This window comes from Bos taurus, chromosome 22 (genome assembly GCF_002263795.3).
Source record: "Bos taurus isolate L1 Dominette 01449 registration number 42190680 breed Hereford chromosome 22, ARS-UCD2.0, whole genome shotgun sequence".
Lineage (NCBI taxonomy): Eukaryota > Metazoa > Chordata > Mammalia > Artiodactyla > Bovidae > Bos > Bos taurus.
This window is the reverse complement of record NC_037349.1, coordinates 53,095,230-53,116,312: the sequence shown is the minus strand read 5'-3', so window position 1 is coordinate 53,116,312 and position 21,083 is coordinate 53,095,230. Positions and strand designations below refer to the sequence as shown.

At 42.3% G+C, this 21,083-nt stretch overlaps 1 protein-coding gene and 1 non-coding gene across 2 annotated transcripts in view; one reads left to right on the top strand and one right to left on the bottom strand.

Annotated features, from left to right (window-relative positions):
* LOC529196 (C-C chemokine receptor type 1-like) overlaps positions 1 to 21,083 on the bottom strand; it is a 135,508-nt gene that overhangs the window by 89,691 nt on the left and 24,734 nt on the right. The window lies entirely within an intron of this gene.
* On the top strand, positions 3,162 to 3,233 carry TRNAY-GUA (transfer RNA tyrosine (anticodon GUA)). Its single transcript has one exon. It is a non-coding gene; the product is annotated as a tRNA-Tyr (tRNA).

Below are 21,083 nucleotides of genomic sequence, written 5' to 3'. Positions count from 1 at the left end.
GCAGGTCAAGCAACTATAAATATCAAAATTATAACTGACTCTCCAAAATCTTTATTCTTTTATTCTATTCTACCTTTTAATGCTATTCATACCCTTTAATATTCTTATAAACATTTCTCAGCCTAAAATTGACACAATATACTTGCTATAGTACACAAATAGAACAAATTCTTAAGAAGTTCTTGTTTTTAATGCCAGTCTATTTGTCTGTTTCCCCATAATGAATCACAGCCTTGTCATGATAAAGGGATTTGCATAACTCAGTGAAGCTATAGGCCATGCTGTGCAGCGCCATCCAAGACAAAGGGGTTATTGTGAAGAGTTCTGACTAAACGTGATCCGCTGGAGCAGAAAATGGCAACCCATTCCATATTCTTGCCTCAAGACCCCCTTGAAAAGTATGAGAAGGCAAAAAGATAAGACAGGAATATGAGCCCCCCAGGTCGGAAGGTGTCCAATATGCTGAGGAAGAGCGGAGGGCAATTACGAATAGCTCCGGAAGAATGAAGTGGCTGGGCCAAAGCAGAAGTGACACTCAGTTGTGGGAGTGTCTGGGGGTGAAAGTAAAGTCTAACGCTGTAGAGAACAATATTGCATAGGAACCTGGAACGTTAGGTCCATGAGTCAAGGTAAATTGGACACGGTCAAGCAGGAGATGGCAAGAATGAACATCAACATCTTAGGAATCAGTGAACTAAAATGGATGGGAACGTGTGCTGTGCTCAGTTGCTTCAGAAATGTCCAACTCCTATGACCCCATGGACTGTAGCCCTCCAGGATCCTCTGTCCATGGAATTCTCCACGCAAGATGACTGGAGTGGGTTGCCATGCCTTCCTCCAGGGAACCTTCCCAACCCAGGGATCGAAACCACATCTCCTGCTCTCCTGCACTGCAGGTGGATTCTTTACCCACCAAGCCACCTGGGAAGCCCAAAATGGATGGGAATGGGAGAATTTAATTCAGGTGACAATATTATATCCACTACTATGGGAAGAATCCTTTAAAAGAAATGGAGTAGCCCTCATAGTCAACACAATTAACTATGCCGCACAATTGCACTCATTTCACATGCTAGCAAAGTAATGCTCAAAATTCTCAAAGCCAGGCTTCAATAGTATGTGAACTGAGAACTTCCAGATGTTCAAGCTGGATTTAGAAAAGGCAGAGGAACTAGAGATCAAACTGCCAACATCTGTTGGATCATAGAAAAAGCAAGAGAATTCCAGAAAAACATATACTTCTGTTTCATTGGCTACACTAAAGCCTTTGACTGTATGGATCACAACAAACTGTGGAAAACTCTTAAAGACATGGGAATACCAGACCATCTTATTGCCTCCTGAGAAACCTATATGTAGATCATGAAGCAACAGTTAGAACCAACAAGGAACAACAGACTGGTTCCAAATTGGGAAAGGAGTATACCAAAGCTGTATGTTGTCACCCTGCTTGTTTAAGTTATATGCAGAGTACATCATACAAAATGCCAGGCTGGATGAAGTACAAACTGGAATCAAGATTGCCGGGAAAAATATCAATAACCTCAGATACGCAGATGACACCACCCTTATGGCAGAAAGTGAAGGGGAACTAAAAAGCCTCTTGATGAAGATGAAAGAGGAGGGTGAAAAAGCTAGCTTAAAACTCAACATTCACAAAACAAAGTCATGGCATCCTGTCCCATCACTTCATGGCAAACAGATGGAGAAACAATGGAAACACTGAGAGACTTTATTTTCTTGTACTCCCAAATCACTGCAGATAGTGACTGCAGCCACAAAATTAAAAGACACTTGCTCCTTGGAAGAAAAGTTATGATAAACCTAGACAGCGTATTTAAAGCAGAGACATCACTTTGCCCATAAAGGTCTGTCTAGTCAAAGCTATGGTTTTTCCAGCAGTCATTTACGGATGTGAAAGCTGGACCATAAAGAAGGCTGAATGCCAAAGAATTGATGCTTTTGAATTGTGGTGCTGGAGAAGACTCTTGAGAGTCTCTTGGACTGCAGGGAGATCAAACCACTCAATCTTAAAGGAAATCAGTCCTTAATATTCATTGGAAGGACTGATGCTGAAACTGAAGCTCCGATACTTTGGCCACCTGATGTGAAGAGCTGACTGATTGGAAAAGACCCTGATGCTGGGAAAGACTGAAAGAAAAAACAGAAGGGAATGGTAGAGGATGAGATGGTTAGATAGTGTCACTGACTCAATGGACATGAATTTGAGCAAATCCCAGGAGATAATGGAGGACAGAGGAGCCTTGTGTGCTACAGTCCATGGGGTCACAAAGAACCAGACATGTTAGTGACTGAACAAAAACAAGTTTGCCTATTTATTTAACCAATAGAAATATCTTACTTTTGTACATAAAATCGACAGTTTATTACCATCAGTTTTTGCAGCCCTCTTGGAATATTCAATGTTTATATTTCAATTGGTTGACTGAATTTCAACATATAAAAGCAAGTAAGGTCACTTTTCACTCTTAAGTTACTTCTAAATGCTTATATATCTTTGGAACTGAATTCAGTTACTTATAATAAACTTATGCTTGTGTTTCACATATTTATATGATGTGTATCTGCACAATCACATGACCATTGATCACGCAAAAGTTCCAAAATCCCAAAAATAACTGATGCAGGCAACTAGCTTTTTGCTCTTCCAAACTAAGGTCAAAGTTGAAGCCCAAATTAGATTCTTTCAAGTCATATTTTTTTCACCTGCCTCGTATTACCTCAACCATATTTTTGAATGGCATTTAATTCTTACATCAACTATATCCATACTGAAAGAAAGAAAGTGAAGTCACTCAGTCGTATCCAACTCTTTGAGACCCCATGGACTGTAACCTACCATGCTCCTGCAAGTACTGGAGTGGGTTGCCAATTCCTTCTCCAGAGGATCTTCCTGACCCAGTGATCGAACCTAGGTCTCCTGCATTGCAGGCAGACACTTTACCGTCTCAACCACCGGGCAAGCCCATATCCGTACTGGGTACTGGTCAAAATCTACATTTTGTCTCTTGTGACTCATGAGAAGTTAAAAGAGAAAAAAAAGACAGAACATCTGTGTAGTTATTTCCATAACCATAGCAATTTCAGAAGTCTTATAAGAATCCTAAACATATATTGGTGTAATGCTTTTTTCTTGGGCTTCCCTGGTGGCTCAGATGGTAAAGCATCTGCCTGTAATGCGGAAGACCCAGGTTCGATCCCTGGGTTGGGAAGATCTCCTGGAGAAGGAAATGGCGACCCACTCCAGTATTCTTGCTTGGAGAATTCCGTGGATTGAGGAGCCTGGTAGGCTACAGTCCACAGGGTCACAAAGAGTCAGACATGACTGAGCAACTTCACTTCGCTTCTTCACTTTTTTCTTACCGTGCCGGAAAAGTCAATAAATTATTTTTAAATTATGCAAAAATTTAACTCATTTACCAGCTGAGACAGCATCTTGAAGCTTGAGATGATCTAGCCTCTGAAGCAGAGCCAGGAACCACAAGGTGAAGATGGGTGGAGAGACAGGAGGTTGTGACACATCTCATGTTTTTACCTCATGATCCACTCATAAATACTGTTTCCGGTCTTCACACCTCTAAGCTCCAGTAGTTTCAAGGTTTTAGAGCCCAAGTGACCCAAAAAAGTTCTTAGTTGGAAACTGAGAGTGCCACCTGACCCCACTGCCATTTCCTTACACAATCAGAGAAATGGTGAACAACAGAAAAAAGAAAAACATATAGATACATATACATGTGTATATACATATTCTGGCAGGGTATGTATAATATATGAAACATAGGGGAATGCTTGTGCATTGCCTTATACCCCAAAGTAGGAACTAACAGAAACAACCCCAGTCCTACAGACAGATCTATGAATGTCTCAGGTGACTGAGGGATGACAGACTAGGCCACCTCAAAGGACTCCGTCCATGGAGGTGGTGGCCACAGAAAAGGGGAACCTAAGATAGTAGTGGAGGATGAAGGGCTTAAGAACCAGGTACAAAACAAGTATTGTTTCTGCCTATAGTTCTCATCCCTCTTTACTTCTCCCATTATTGTGTTTGAGTTATGCTGGTTCTGCTTAAATGTAACATTTGGTTCACAGGTTACAGATGATCAGCTGGGCTGAAGTGAAAGTCCAAAAGAAACTAAGATCACTGGGAGAGCATGGGCTTGGACAACTGAGCTCAGGGACTCATCTCTAGATGTGGCACTTGATGACTTTGGCTACCCTCCAAAACACACTTTAGGCATATAATTTTACTTTTATAGAATGATATTATACATGCATGTCTGAAGGTATCTTTTTAGCACAGTTTTTTGTTTCTCTCCTTTTTTTCCTACCAGTCTTTTCATCTCCTCTCTGCCCTCTCCTATCTGATATCCCCCAAGTCTCACAAATGGCCCTTGTTCTCTGTCCTAATGCACCATATCCATACACAGTTGTCTGGGGTTTTGTTTTCCTTTTTTGCCATTGTTTACAATACACAATACACTGTTCTTTGCATCTTACTTTCGAACCCAACAATACTTTGTGGAAATTATTCCTAATCAGCTGGTTTGGCTCTAATTCTTTGTGTTTAACGGCATAATAATATTCTAGAGTATGGCTGAGCCATAATTTATTGAACTTTTCTGTGCTGTGTATATGCTTAGTCACTCAGTCATGTCCAACTCTTTGCGACAGCATGGACTGTAGCCTGCCAGGCTCCTCTGTCCATGGGGGTTCTCCAGGCAAGAGTACTGGAGTGGGTTGCCATGCCCTCCTCCAGGGGATCTTTCCAACCCAGGGACTGAACCCAGGTCTCCCGCATTGCAGGTGGATTCTTTACCATCTGAGCCATCAGGGAAGCCTGAACGTTTCTAGTATTTAGCATTAATCACTTTTCAAGATTCTTCTTTTTTACTTACATATCCTTACATGCCAGTCACTGGTACTTCTAATTCTATGGCATTGGCTCCCAGGTATGGGATTGGTGGGGCACAGGATATATGTTTTAAATTTTATTTTTTTTATTTTTATTTTTTAAAATATAAATTTATTTATTTTAATTGGAGGTTAATAACTTTACAATATTGTATTGGTTTTGTCATACATCAACATGAATCTGCCACGGGTGTACACGTGTTCCCCATCCTGAACCCCCTTCCCTCCTCCCTCCCCGTACCATCCCTCTGGGTCATCCCAGTGCACCAGCCCCAAGCAGATTATTTTATAAAACAATAATAATAATTTACTTTTCCACAGACAGCATATGAAGAAACCCCTCATTTTTCCTGTCTTTCACCAACTCATTATACCAGGCATTTCCACTCTTCTTAATGTGGTCAGTACGATGGACATAGAGTGATTTTTCACTTTGAATGTAATTTGCTTGTTTGAACATATTTTATATTTTTTAGCCACTTGGATTTGGTCTTCCATGAGCTGTCCACTCATTAGATAAAAAAACAGACACACAAAGATGGGAAGGATAAATAGTTAGAGATGAATTCTACATACAACACTATGGCAACTCATTGGAAAACTGTGAAAAAGGGGAGGATGACTAGAAATTTTTTAATTATCAAAATTCACTCAAGAAGAAGTGGAAAATACAAATCGGCTGGTTAACACAGAAAATTAGAAAGGTAAATTAATATCTGCTTTTTAAAAATATCAGAACCAGATATACTAATAGTTAAATACTATCTAACCTTTTTAAAGAAGAGATAATTTCTGTGATATTTAAATTGTTGTAGCTCATAGAAAACTACAGAAAAATTCCTATTTAATTTTGTGAGGTCAGTCTATTTTTAAAGAGAGAAAGTGCAACTATATGTTAATCTCACTTATAAATTTATAAGTAAAGGTCAAAACATTGGGGAATAAAATCTAGCAGTACATCAAAATAATAATTTACGGTGGTCAAGTGATGATAGCTAAACATGAAAAGGAATCCAGATTAGGAGTTCTTTTCTCTTAATGCATTAGATTAACAAACTAAAGAACAAAAACCAAATAACTGCATTAATAGATACTAAAAAATTATTTGATAAAAGCTCAGCAATTATCTCCAAAATAGGGGAAATTATGAAACTATCTGTGCTGACATCTGTTACCAAAAGTCCTCAAAATGTATCACCCCAAACTAGCCAAATAAGTCAGGCACCATCTATCAATGTCTGCTACCCTCATTATAATTCAATATTACCTTAGCGGGTTTAACAAACACCAGATAAATGTCCAGATAAAACTCTGGACATTCATATACCTAGAAAATTCAAGAGAAAGAAACTTCTGGAACACATACTAATCAACAGTGTTTCCTTATAGTAATGATATGGAATAAGAATGTAGATGCCATAAAAGAAAAGGTAAACATACACACTTTTCCACTTTTTGTAGGACAGAGGAGACCAAGGGTCCCTAACCTCACGGTCAGTACCCTGTTGGGAACCGGGCTGCGCAGAACAAGGTAAACAACTGGCGAAACAGAAACCATCCCCCACCCTGTTCTGTGGGAAAACTGTTTTCCATGAAACCGATTCCTGGTGCCAAAAAGGTTGGGGACCACTGGAACACACCACAGCAACCCAATATAAAAATAATTGGAGAAAATACACTTGTAACAAAGAAGACCAATAAAGTATTGATATCTACAATATATAGCATTCTTACACATTTGCAAGCAAAAGACAAACAACCCCACTATAAACAAGTGTTGAAAGTCACACCTTGATGAGATAAGGAACTAAACTTTATACCGCAGAAAGCAAGTTTCCCCTCAAAATGGTTGCTTCTAGCAAAGGAAACTGTGTCAGATTAACAATCAGATTATAGCCTCCTTTAAACCCTCCTCGCAACATCACCACCTAAAATCGTATGCCCTCAAGTGCTAGTCTTATATCTCATATCAGGCTGCTTTGGTTGTGGATGAAAGAGAAACATGGGCACCATTTAAATCTCTGGAGCACTGATTCCTGAATCCAGCTTGACAGTACCCCTGTGAATTCTACTTCACATGTATTGGCCCTGAAATCCTGCTGAGCTGCAGAGGAGGTTCTGCTGGCCCTGGATGGCCTCAGCCTTCTTTATACTCCTGATCTGTGGTGTGGCTCTGAAAGACACATCACCTGGCTTTTGGAAGCAGATTTAGGTGTTGTCTGCAGTTTTACTGCCAAGCCCCATCCACCAGACTGAGCAGTTTGGATGGAATCAGAACCTGGGTCAAGATACTCCGTTAGAGTTTGTGTAGGATGCACCATGGGACACTTCTCCTGGTGCGAAAGAGCAGTCCAGCCATTCCCCTGCCCCTGTTCTAGGTGAGTCCCCACTCATCCACATTGTTGGTTATGATACAGTGACCTGGGCAGAGGTGAAGAGCAATGAATGAAGTGATCACAACCCACCAGTTTCTGAACTGCCTCTTGGTCCCAGCCCATGTGTACAGCCTTCATGACCTGGGAATCACACTCTTTACCCTGGAGGTTGTGTGAATCCTCTACAGAAAGCACAGTCATCTAAGAGTAACAGCAGAGGGAGTGTGTGGAGACAACCAAGAAGGGGTAAACAAGGTGTGGATGGGGGAGGCATCTACAGTCTCTCTACCCCAGAGAGAAGGTGGATATGACAAAAGCAAGGTGGGGAGTCTCTCAGGCAAACTGACACAGAACTGTGACACATCCCAGGAGTGAGTGGGCTTAGAGGTTAGCAGGGGACAGGGAGATGCAGACTTTCGAAAAGTAGGGGGAGAGATGAGTCATGCAGATAATTCAAAACCTGCAAGGAGGAAATTAAGCACTTAAAATCAAAGGTTGTTAGTTTCCATCCTTCTATAGAAGTTAAGATAAAAGGGCAAAAAGACCAGGTAAGAAGAGGGGATTTCAACACAGGGATCAAAACTGAGGCAGCCTGGGCTGATAGAGGGGCAAAGATGTTTTTGTTAATGACCCATGATCCTAGCTTAAGTCCATGAAGAATCAGGCAGATTTTTGCGATTTTTCTGAGAGCTCCCATGGTGCCCACCAAACATGTAGGAAGCAGTGTCCATGGATGCAGTCCTGAGCTAAAATTTATGACAGATAGAGGGGAAATGTAAGACCTACTCTCAGGGTGAACTATTAGAAGACACTCAACAGCAGCGCTGACTGGTTTGATGTAGGACCTTTTACTCTGATATGAGGTGGGTGGACCAGCAACATCCACATCACCTGGGAGCTTATCAGAACGGCCCAATATCAAGTCCTACCCCATACCTACTGAACCAGAATTTGCACTTTAGGAAGATTCCCCAGACATCGTGTTTGAGAAACACTGATACAGGCAATGAGGCAGAATGAAGAGACTGCCTGGAGGCGGAACTGTTGCCCAAAGCTTCATGGATAAGTTGGGTCTTGGACAATTTTGCGTATGGATCCTGAGTGCTGGGAGGGAAGAACTGGAGGTATCCTCAAGGCCCACGTCAAATGCTTCACACATGCAAACTCAGGATGACACATCCACCCTGTCTATCCTCTTCTCAGCAAACTTCCCTGGGATGTTTCAAGCCCAGTAATGGCTCTGGTTATCAGGTGTGAATTGACCCACTCAAAGAAACTGGCCTGGGCTACCAATACCCTTCTGCCGTTGCTTTCTGACTGAACTCTAGAAGTGGGCTGGGGTTTCTGCAAGGGGCCTCAGAATGACCTCGCTATACCAGGCCTTTCTCTCCCTTACTCATGTGACCTTCCTATTGGGAGAAATATGTATTTAGGTACAAGTAATATACTTCTTTCCTATTAAGATGCCTGCCTTTTGCTTTTAGGAAACCCACAAAAGGGAAAATTTCAACTCAATCCAAAGAAAGGGATAACTCATATGTGAAGAATGGCCCTAATCCCTTAGCAAGGGATTATGTTCTAGGTCCAGAAAGGGGAGATTAATCCTGCACTCTTAATGGATGCTTTGTGTGAGGCAGATGCAGCCTCCACACCACATTTCCCCCACCCAGACCACCTTTTCCTGAACTGTGTTTCAGCACCTGACCTACATTGAGGAGTATTCCACTTTAAAGCGGCTCTTTGCAGTGCTGTGCTGTATCTACTCCATGGGTCTTGTTAAGGATATTGATTACACTGCCCTAGTAGCTGCCATCACGTGCTCCGTGATACACCAGTGAACAGCTGTGACAGAAAATTAGGAGAAAAAGGAAAAAGAAGTCAAAGATTCTCTTCTGTGCTCCAGAAGCTCTGGAAGCTAGTCTGTTTGCTGTGAAATTCACGAGGTCTTTAATACATTAATGTGGAACACTCCAAGAAGAAGATCTGATAGATAGGGGCTTTCCAAACTTATTTAACCACATTTTTCAAGACAATCTTGTCTGTACAGACTTCACCATGTTCATTTCGTCTCAAAGAAGACCCACGAGAGACACTTTTCTCGAATTCAGTACCAAGAACGGCATTTCCTGGGGAACTACTCTGCTGATTTTGTGAGTCCTGACAATTCAAAACTAACCATGTTTTACTCTTTTCATTTGCTTCTGAGCTGAGGGCAAGACACTGGAAGGCCTCCAGAAAGTATACCAAAATTTGGAGCACTCCCTCTGTGGCCTGACTCACTGCTGTCCACTTGTTTTCCTCAATTTCCTCAATGATTTATCTGAAACGTTTCTCTTGACCTAGCTCTATGTAAATCACATTAAATCTTTTTCCAAACAAAAATTCAGAAAGGCTAAGCAACTCACCCAAGGTCACACAGCTTCAGTTCAGTCGCTCAGTCATGCCCGACTCTTTGCAACCCCATGAATTGCAGCACGCCAGGCCTCCCTGTCCATCACCAACTCCCGGAGTTCACTCAAACTCACGTCTATGGAGTCGGTGATGCCATCCAGCCATCTCATCCTCTGTCGTCCCCTTCTCCTCCTGCCCCCAATCCTTCCCAGCATCAGAATCTTTTCCAATGAGTCAACTCGTTGCATCAGGTGGCCAAAGTACTGGACTTTCAGCTTTAGCATCATTCCTTCCAAAGAACACCCAGGACCGATCTCCTTTAGAATGGACTGGTTGGATCTCCTTGCAGTCCAAGGGACTCTCAAGAGTCTTCTCCAACACCCCAGTTCAAAAGCATCAATCCTTCAGCACTCAGCTTTCTTCACAGTCCAACTCTCACATCCATACATGACCACTGGAAAAACCATAGCCTTGACTAGACAGACCTTTGTTGGCAAAGTAATGTCTCTGCTTTTCAATATGCTATCTAGGTTGGTCATAACTTTTCTTCCAAGGAGTAAGCGTCTTTTAATTTCATGGCTGCGGTCACCATCCGCAGTGATTTTGGAGCCCAAAAAAATAAAGTCTGACACTGTTTCCACATCTATTTCCCATGAAGTGATGGGACCAGATGCCATGATCTACACAGCTTACCAGAGAGGAATTCAAGATTCACCCTCAGTTTTGCCCCTCTTTGAGGCCTAAATTCTCCTAGGCCACCCTCCTAGTCCTGTAGGGCCCATGAAAGACCTGGATGTGTTGGCAACAATGTTGGCAGGAAGTGATCATTACTGAACAATAAGGATTTGGCTTAATCTTTCCTCTGCCTTTGCTTGTTTCGTACTGCCTAACCTCCTCCACACTCACACTTTAGGATCCCTTCCCTATTTTTCAAGACTTCTCATCAGCTCCCTAAGTCCAAGACCCACAACCTGTGTCTCACAGCTCCAGCACATGTACTTCTAAATAACCAGATATGTGAGAACAATGTACTGAGTGGTCAGCACAGACACTAGCCATAATAACAGGGGTGATCAATTCCAGCTGAATCTCTCCACCTGCACACAACAGAAACCCAGCCACAGGGGTGGCTTGACTAATTATGGACTTGTCTCACTCGCACAAGTACCCCAGCTTCTGTGTCCAGCTCTCTACTCTGCATCTCTAGAGTAATGTTTTCATCCCCTTGCTGCCACATGGGCTCCAGATGGCTGGCCCACTGCCAGCCTCATATTTGCATTCTAAACAGGAAGGAAAATGAAGAGATAAATTAAGAGGAAGAGGTAGGGCAGCAAGAATATGAGAGAAGAACAATTTCCTAGGAATTTCTAGTATATTTCCCTTTCAGTCTCATTGGCCAAGACGGTGCCACACAGCCATCCATAGCTAGAAGGGAGACTGTCCTGAATGTAAACACAGTTAGAAAGTAAGGAGAGACACAGAGGTGGGGCAGTAAGCTGGTATGATCTGCCACGCCAGTTCAGTTCAGTTGCTCAGTCATGTCCCACTCTTTGCGACTCCATGAACTGCAGCATGCCAGGCCTCTCTGTCCATCACCAACTCCCGGAGTTCACTCAAACTCATGTCCATCGAGTTGGTGATGCCATCCAGCCATCTCATCCTCTGTCGTCCCCTTCTCCTCCTGCCCCCAATCCCTCCCAGCATCAGGGTCTTTTCCAATGAGTCAACTCTTCGCATGATGTGGCCAAAGTATTGGAGTTTCAGCTTTAGAATCAGTCCTTCCAATGAACACCCAGGGCTGATCTCCTTTAGAATGGACTGGTTGGATCTCCTTGCAGTCCAAGGGACTCTCAAGAATCTTCTCCAACACCACAGTTCAAAAGCATCAATTCTTTGGCACTCAGCTTTCTTCACAGTCCAACTCTCACATCCATACATGACCACTGGAAAAACCATAGCCTTGACTAGACAGACCTTTGTTGGCAAAGTAATGTCTCTGCTTTTTAATATGCTGTCTAGGCCACTCCAGTGTTCTTGCCTGGAGAATCCCAGGGACAGGGGAGCCTGGTGGGCTGCCATCTATGGGGTCACACAGAGTCGGACATGACTGAAGTGACTTAGCAGCAGCAGCAGCAGCTAGGCTGGTCATAACTTTCCTTTCAAGGAGTAAGCATCTTTTAATTTCATGGCTGCAGTCACCATCTGCAGTGATTTTGGAGCCCCCAAAAAATAAAGTCTGACACTGTTTCTACTGTTTCCCCATCTATTTTTCATGAAGTGATGGGACCAGATGCCATGATCTTAGTTTTCTGAATGTTGAGCTTTAAGCCAGCTTTTTCACTCTCCTCTCTCACTTTCATTAAGAGGCTTTTTAGTTCCTCTTCACTTTCTGCCATAAGGGTGGTGTCATCTGCATATCTGAGGTTATTGATATTTCTCCCGGCAATCTTGATTCCAGCTTGTGCTTCTTCCAGCCCTGCATTTCTCATGATGTACTCTGCATAGAAGTTAAATAAGCAGGGTGACAATATACAGCCTTGACATACTCCTTTCCTATTTGGAACCAGTCCTATTTGGAACCAACTGGAATTCCATTACCTCCACTAGCTTTGTTCATAGTGATGCTTTCTAAGGCCCACTTGACTTCACATTCCAGGATGTCTGGCTCTAGGTGAGTGATCACACCATCGTAATTATCTGGGTCATGAAGATCTTTTTTGTACAGTTCTTCTGTGTATTCTTGCCATCTCTTCTTAATATCTTCTGCTTCTGTTAGGTCCATACCATTTCTGTCCTTTATCAAGCCCATCTTTGCATGAAATGTTCCCTTGGTATCTCTAATTTTCTTGAAGAGATCCACGCCAGAGGCCACCCCAAATGCTTGAGTTGGGTACAAGATACAAAAAGCAGGCAGCAGGAACTAGAAGGGAAGCACCAGGGCTGAAAGGGTGGGCAGAGTCAAATAGGGGGTGCACCCAGGGTCACTGTGCTGCATCCCAGGCTCCCCTTCAGATCAGAAGGATTCATTCCCCCAGTGCTGGGAGGGCTGCCAATACAGACACAGCTGTCAGCCTCCTCTGGGCATTACTTTGGCTGAAAAGAGTCACAGACCCTTGACAGCCTTCATCCACTGCCTCCCCTGTTCATAACTCTACAGGGTTCTCTCAGCTCCAGAGCTCCCCATGGAGTCAGCTGAGGCCTTTGTTGAGACTGCATGCAGCCCAGTTTCTCCCTCTTCTCAATCTACTTCCTGTCTTTCCCTGCCACCTGAGCTATCCTAAGCACTCCTGATAAACACCCAGCAGGATGATTTCCCAGAGATGCAGTCTACATCAAGGAATAAGCCACTTCTTTCAAGTTCAATCCAACACGTGTGTGGTGAATGTGAGTACATCTGAAGCCCTGTGCTGGGTGCTGGGAATGGAGGGGGCAGGGAATACAAACGTGAACAAGCATTAGTCTCCACCTTTAAGGAGCTCCTAGGCTTGTGCAAGGAAGCCGGGAAAACAAGGAGCTAAGACACAAGCCCGAACAGAGTACAGCAAGGATAAAGTACAATGGATATTCACAGGAGGGAGGTGTTATCAATAGTCTGGACTAGAGTAGTAACAGACTAGGAAATCTGGAGAAGCTTCAAGGAGAGGGAGCCTTTGAAATGGCCTCTGAGGATGATACGGCAGAGCCCACGGCAGAGAAGCACTCCAGGCAGGGCCAGTGAAGCAAAGGCACAGAGGCCTGGGTGTGGGCCGTGTCCACAGGGTGGTAAAACAGAACGGGAAGTGAAATTGAGCACTAGCTCCAAGTCAGACAGCCAGGGTTTGACTTTCATCTCTGCCTTCTCTGAAAGAGGGGGATCAGGAATATTCCTTAACCTGTCACAACCAGGACTTTCTCCTCTGCACAACAGTAATTTTACATTCCCTTTCCCCAGAGGGCTGTGGTGGAGACTGAGAAGCTAAGACATGTAGACCACTACAGACACCTGAGGAATCCTGAGGCTCAGCTGAAACTCTAGTTGTTATCACACAAGTAGAGATGTTGAGGAGGCTGTGGTGCTCAGAGTGAGGTCCCCAACCAGCAGTGTCAGCAACACGTTAGGAAAGCAGTCTTGGGCCCCACTCACCCCAGACCTACTGAGCCAGCAACACTCTGGGTGGGCCTGTCAATCTGTACTTCAGCAAGGACAAGCAGGAGAAGCACTGTGAGGGAGGGCTTGGAAACAGTGCAAAAAGCCCATTCGGGGAGAGAGCCGAATCATTTCCGTAACCTTGTCTTTCACCCCGCTTCCTTAGACTCATACTGAAATAGCAAAAGAGACATCAGAAGAAGAAACACCCAGGGCAGAGGCTCCTCTTTACTCTTCTTCCTTTAAGGCGCTATTAAACAGAACAAGAGACAACTTCCCAAATTCCACAGACTGTTAGACCTGTGACAGAATCCAGTCTTCTTTCCTTTACTTTTGGAGAAGTTGAGGGGTAACAAGCCGTGGTCAATGTCTCAGATTCACTGGCAGAGTCAGGACTGAAGCTCAGGCCTCCTAGCTTCAAACTATGATGACTAAAAAATGAAATTTTTTGGTCAAAGAGGAAAGTAACTGATAAAGTAGATCAAAATGAAGCTACAGGAGATCTGTGTGAATAATTAAGAGCCAGTGGAGTTAGCGAGCAGAAGGGGTACATCTACAGTACCATTTTTGCAGAATCCTCAACCAAAATTATCAACCAAACATCTATTAAGCCTCAAATTCCACCGTTGTAAGTAAGAGCTTTTCACACACGACAAACCAGGCAAGCCTAAACCCACTGCTACCTCAAAATTAGAATATCCAGAAGGCTTTAATTATAGAAGGGATGAGGAGGAGAAGGAAGCAAGACACATTTTACAGAGCCATACAATAGAAAGCTATAGCTCCTAAGTTCTTATATTTAAATGGATCTGTAAAGGGGAAATGATGCTAAAGCTGAATCTCCAGTACTTTGGCCACCTCATGCGAAGAGTTGACTCATTGGAAAAGATTCTGATGCTGGGAGGGATTGGGGGCAGGAGGAGAAGGGGACGACAAAGAATGAGATGGCTGGATGGCATCACTGACTCAATGGACGTGAGTCTGGGTGAACTCTGGGAGTTGGTGATGGACAGGGAGGCCTGGCGTGCTGCGATTCATGGGGTCGCAAAGAGTCGGACACGACTGAGCGACTGAACTGAACTGAACTGAACTGTAAAGGGGAAAATAGCTAAAATGTTACACAGAGAAAGGGTTGTAAAAAGTATCTACTTTAAAGTCCAAATTTTGTGAAACTACAAAAAGAGACTCTTGAAAATTAATGCCTCAGTCTTAATAAAAAGAAGTGGTGAGCCCAGCTGGAGTTAGGTGAATCAACGTGGCCTCTGTGTAGGAGCCCTCCCCTCACAGTGCTTCTCCTGCTTGTCCTTGCTGAAGTACAGATTGACAGGCCCACCCAGAGAGCTGCTGGCTCAGTAGGTCTGGGGTGAGTGGGGCCCAAGTGAGCAGACGACAACAAAAAATTAACAAGGATTTCTAAAAAGGAGCCCGACTGAAGTAAGGAGATTTTTGGTTGCTCTTAGCTCTGGGTTTTACCAAGATGTGGCTGGAGGAGGGATAGGCAAGGACAATTTCGTAGGCTGTTCCTTAAACAAGCCTGCTGCTCCTGCTATAGGGGCAGGTGACAACTAAAATCCATGTGGTGCTCTGCTCACCCAGCTGCATGCTCAGACCAGTGTGGGGTGACACGTGTTCCTAAGCTCTTAAAACCAAAGGACGGAATCATGCTGCTGGGTTGCCTTGTAATATCTGTCATTTAAGTCTGTTCAAAGTAACTGCTTGGCAACCCATTCAGTATTCAGTTCAGTCGCTCAGTCATGTCTGACTCTTTGCGACCCCATGAACCGCAGCACGCCAGGCCTCCCTGTCCATCACCAACTCCCAGAGTTCACCCAAACACATGTCCATTGAGTCGGTGATGCCATCCAACCATCTCATCCTCTGTCGTCCCCTTCTCCTCCTGCCCTCAATCTTTCCCAGCATCCCATACCTTTAAACAAATGATGGGTTCTTTTCAAATAATACCCTTATTTTCTTCATAAACTCCCAAACTCAGAAGACCCAGTGAATCATTCAGAATCAGTATCCTGGTGTTTAGACAAAGCAGGAATCTTCCCTCAGAGAAGAAGGTGAGCAGATCTACTTTTAGGAAGGGGCACCGAATACAGTGCAGTCGTTCCTGCTTCTGGAGGCAGAGTCATAATTCCCCTTATTATTATGTAAAGTTTTTAATCTTGTTTGTTTCTGCAATGTCTTTTCTCAAGATCTTAGTGATTTTGACAGTATATCTAGGGATCTGCTTTCTTGCTTCATTCCATGACACCTCCACACTCTACGTGACTAAAAATGGTCATATTGACTCACTTGTAGAAATCCTTCCCCAACATCAACTCTTTAAAAGGTAAAAATTAAACAAGTGGTAATGGTGGTGGCCTCCTCACTTTCGCAAAAGGAACAGGAAAGAAGTAGCGCTCTCCTGGGAAGAAACTGGATTCCAACAAGTACAAACCAAAGGGAGCTGACTTGTGTGCTGTTGGAAGATTTCTAACTCACTGTGTGGGAGAGGACGGACGCATGACCCCCGCATATTCAGCATCTGACCACTCATTTCCACCTCTTACTCCTATCCTTAAAAAGCTTCTGTCATGGGAACTTTGCCTTTCTTGTTTCCCTGCTGGTGTCTGCTTCAACAGGCTGTGCTCAATGCAGCCACCAGAGTGATGTGATCCTGTTACTACATCAGTCACTTTGCTACCCAGGGCCCTCAGATAGTTTCCCAGCTCACGCCCAGTAAAAGGCAAATCCCTGCTGAAAGCCTACCTGCCCCACACAATACAGGGCTCCCCACTACCTCTCTGCCCTGGGTCTCCATACTTTGCCCCTCACTTTCTCTGCTCCAACTACTCTGGCCCCCTTGCTGTTTCTTTGTGTACAAGAATTGAAATTTCTTCAGGCCAGACATGTATCTAAAAATGGAACTGCTGAATCAGAGCATCTCTACATTTTCTAGATATTGCCAAATTGCTTGTCAAATGGGTTTGCCAACTTACATCCCTACCCACATTATGGGAAAGGGCTGGTTTCTCCAAATCCTCAATGAAAATTGGCTTTTTCATCTTTACTAAGCAGATGATGGGAACGGTTAACCCGATACTGTTTCAGTGTGCACCTTCTTGATTACGATGGAAATTTAGCATATTTTCCTGTCTATTGGCCATTTGTTTTTCTCATTCTGAAAAGTTGGCAAGGGATAAAGGAGATTTTAGTAACTCAATTTCTTAGAAAAGTTTATTCGGTTTTTCTATTTTTCATGAGTCAATTTCACCAATGTATAATTTTCTAGGAAATTATCCATTTTGTCCAAACTTTCAAATGTACTGTCATAAAGTTGCTGCAAGCATTCTATCATCTCTGTTCTAGTTTAGTCTTTTGTGGCTGTTGTTGATAATATTGCTTCTCTGTGCCTTTTCTCATTCTTTTTTCCTTCATCCATCTTGCTTAGAGGTGCGATCCCTGAGACTGTGAATGATCTCGGGTCAGGTAAATAAAGTTACGAACAAAAGTTTCAGTTTTCAGATGCTTTTGGATTTCAAACTGTGGACTTGCAGATTGTGGACTGATGCTTTCATTTTCATTCAGCTCGAATTACTTTGTCACCTCTGTTCTGCTTTCATTATTAACTCATGAGGCATTTAGAAATTTATTTTTTCAGTTTCAGAAACATGTTTTTTTGGTTTTTACAATTATACAAACACAATTTTTAATTTAATAAACTGTAGTCAGAGACTGTGGTCTGTGTCATAACACTTCCTTATTTTCTAGTAACTGTATTATGAACTCGGATCTGGTCAATATTTATCAAGGTCTCTACACAGTCTTGGTTCCAGAGCTGCTCCACTGGTGCACCATGAATGGACTGTAGGTTTTGTAACATACTGATTTCTTCAGCCCTCAGGACAGTTGGGTAGGGCCTTCTCATAGGCAACCTCATGGGTTTTCTGGAAGGCAGCCCCTTGCCCGGGGAAGCGCACAATGTAGCCCCCACGAACAGTAAACTCATGACGTCCACCTGGCCCTGTGCTCTATGGTAATGTGCTAAGAGCCCAGACAAGGGGACACCCACATCACCAGCCAGCTGCAGAGCTCATGGCTGCCCAGCAAGGACAAGGGCTCTGCGGAATTGAGGTTCACAGTCCAGGTGCCTGGGAGATGGAGCACAGGCTTCTGGTTAACACTGGGGGCTGGGGAAGCTTGGTGGGGCTCCCCGCTTTAAGCAGCTGTGTGCACTCTATGTTCTACATATTTCGTCACTTGTGTCCATTTGTGCTTGATGCACCCTTTTAGTGGCATCCAATCTAACTACAGGGTGACTGTTCTAACAATATTTGTGAGCTTTGAAGAGTTGCACAGTTTTTAAACTCTTAACACATTTCATTGCCTTTGATATTCATTTGTACTTCAACATTGTAAGACATTTCAACATTATATTTGTTAATGAAAGAGAAAAACTATTAGATTCTTCAAATATAATTTTAACTGTTGTAAAATTTTGTATGGTTGTAAATATTTTGCTTTAATTTTTATTTAAAAATTATTACTTGTGTAAATAAATAAAGCTTCCCATTTATTGTGATTAGCATGAATTTGAAATTATTATTATCAAAAATCTTGATCTGAAAGTGTCCAGCAGTTTCAAGCATAAACATGATAAGGGTTTATGTTTATAGGAGAAACTTTCTCATTTAAAATTGGGAAAATATTTTATTTGTAAAATTTATTTAAAACCAACATTAGTATTTTATTATATTATAAATTTTATATCTTCTAAGACTAACAAAATGAAAATTACTTTTTAAATAGACTGTTGCTTTAATACTACATAGTCTTCTTTTCCAAATTAAGGATTTCACATAAATTCTATTTTGATCTTAGTAATCTTTTGACTTTTTTAATAGAATAACTCTTTCCGACCCCTTTATTTTCAATCTATATGGTGATCTTATAGGAGTTCCTGTATAAGCAATGGGTAATAATTTGCTTTTAATGAATAATGTTAATCCATTTACTTTTTACTTTTTTGTGGTTTTTGATATAATCTGGCTTTAGCCATCTTGCTTTATTTTCTCTTATCTAACCTAATATAAGAATACTAGAAAAGAAAAGCTATGAACAACCTAGACAACACATTAAAAAGCAGAGACATTACTTTGCCAACAAAGGTCCGTATAGTCAAAGCTATGGTTTTTCCAGTAGTCATGTATGGATGTGAGAGTTGGACTATAAAGAAAGCTGAGCACCAAAAAATTGATGCGTTTGAACTGTGGTGGTGGAGAAGACTCTTGAGAGTCCCTTGGACTGCAAGAGATCCAACCGGTCAATCCTAAAGCAAATCAGTCCTGAATATTCATTGAAGGACTGATGCTGAAGCTACAATACTTTGGCCACCTGATGCAAAGAACTGACTCATTGGAAAAGACCCTGATGCTGGGTAAGATTGAAGGCGGGAGTAGAAGGGGACGACAGAGGATGAGATGGTTGGATGGCATCACCAACTCAATGGACATGGGTTTGGGTGAATTCCGGGAGTTGGTGATGGACAGGGAAGCCTGGCATGCTGCAGTCCATGAGGTCACAAAGAGTCAGACATGACTGAGTGATTGAAATGAACTGAATTTAATATTTATTTCTCAAAAATTTTAAGTTCAAGAATGTTATGTAAATTGAATCATACAGTATGTAACCTTGTGAAATGACTTCTTTCTCTCAGCATAATTCCCATGAGATTCGGCTATGTTGTGGTATCAATAGTTTGTTCCTATTTATTACTGAGTAGTATTCTGTGGTGTGGATGTACCTCAGCTTGTTTAAACAGTCAACCACTGACAGTCATCTGAGTGGTTTCCATTTTTTGACTACTATGAATAAAGCAACTATAAACATATTGAAGAGCAGAGACATTACTTGGTCAGCAAAGGTCCATTTAGTCAAGGCTATGGTTTTTCCAGTGGTCATGTATGGATGTGAGAGTTGGACTATAAAGAAAGCTGAGCACCAAAGAATTGATGCTTTTGAACTGCAGTGTTGGAGAAGACTCTTGACAGTCCCTTGGACTGCAAGGAGATACAAACAGTCCATCCTAAAGGAGATAAATCCTGGGTGTTCGTTGGAAGGACTGATGTTGAAGCTGAAACTCCAATACTTTGGCCACCTGATGTGAAGAGCTGACGCATTTGAAAAGACCCTGATGCTGGGAAAGATTGAGGGCAGGAGGAGAAGGGGACGACAGAGAATGAGATGGTTGGATGGCATCACCGACTCAATGGACATGGGTTTGGGTGAACTCCAAGAGTTGGTGATGGACAGGGAAGCATGGCGTGCTTCGGTTCATGAGGTCGCAAAGAGTTAGACACGACTGAGCGACTGAACTGAAACATTTATCTACGAGTTTTTGTTATGAACATAAATTTTCATTTATCTGGAAATAAATACTTAGAAATTCAGCAGCTGTGTCATATCATATTTGCAGATTTAATTTTAAGAGACTGCCGACTTATTTTCGGAATGACTGTCAAGTTTTATTTACGTCCTGACCAGCGATGTGAGCACTTCTTTGCACTGTCACTAGCATTTGGTTTTAGCCAATCTGATAGGTGTTTAGTGATAGTTCATCCTGACTTAATTTGCATTTCCCTAGAGGACAGTGATGTTGAACATTTTTTCATGTGTTTTTTGGCTATTTCCTCTTTAGTAAAAGTCTGTTCATGTTTTATGTCCTTCTCTTTAGTTATTATTTTTCTACTGTTGAGTTTTGAGAGTTCTTCATACCATACATTCTAGATGCTAGCCCTTTGTTGGATATGTGTGTTACAAATAATTTCTCCACTTTGAACTTTCCCTTTTTGCCTTCTTAAGAGAATATTTTATAAACCAAAAGCTTTTAAAGTTTAACTTTATCAACTTTTTCTTTTATGGATCATGTTTTTGGTACCAAGTCTAAGATCTCTGCCTAATACTACATTCCAATTTTTTTCTTTAACAAAAGCTGTAAAAAACCTTTAACATTTAAGTCCATGATCCATTTTGAGTTGTTTTTTGTATCTTTTTTTTTTTTCTTTCCTAGGTCAACTATTTGCTTAAGTACCATTTGTGGAAAAGTTTTTTCTTCCTCCCAGGAATTACCTTTGTGCCTTTGTCAACAATCAGTTGCCCACATTTATGTGGGTCTATTACTGGATTCTGTTTCACTTACCTATGTGACTATATCTCCACAAACAATGCAAAGAAATAGAGGAAAACAACAGAATGGGAAAGACTAGAGATCT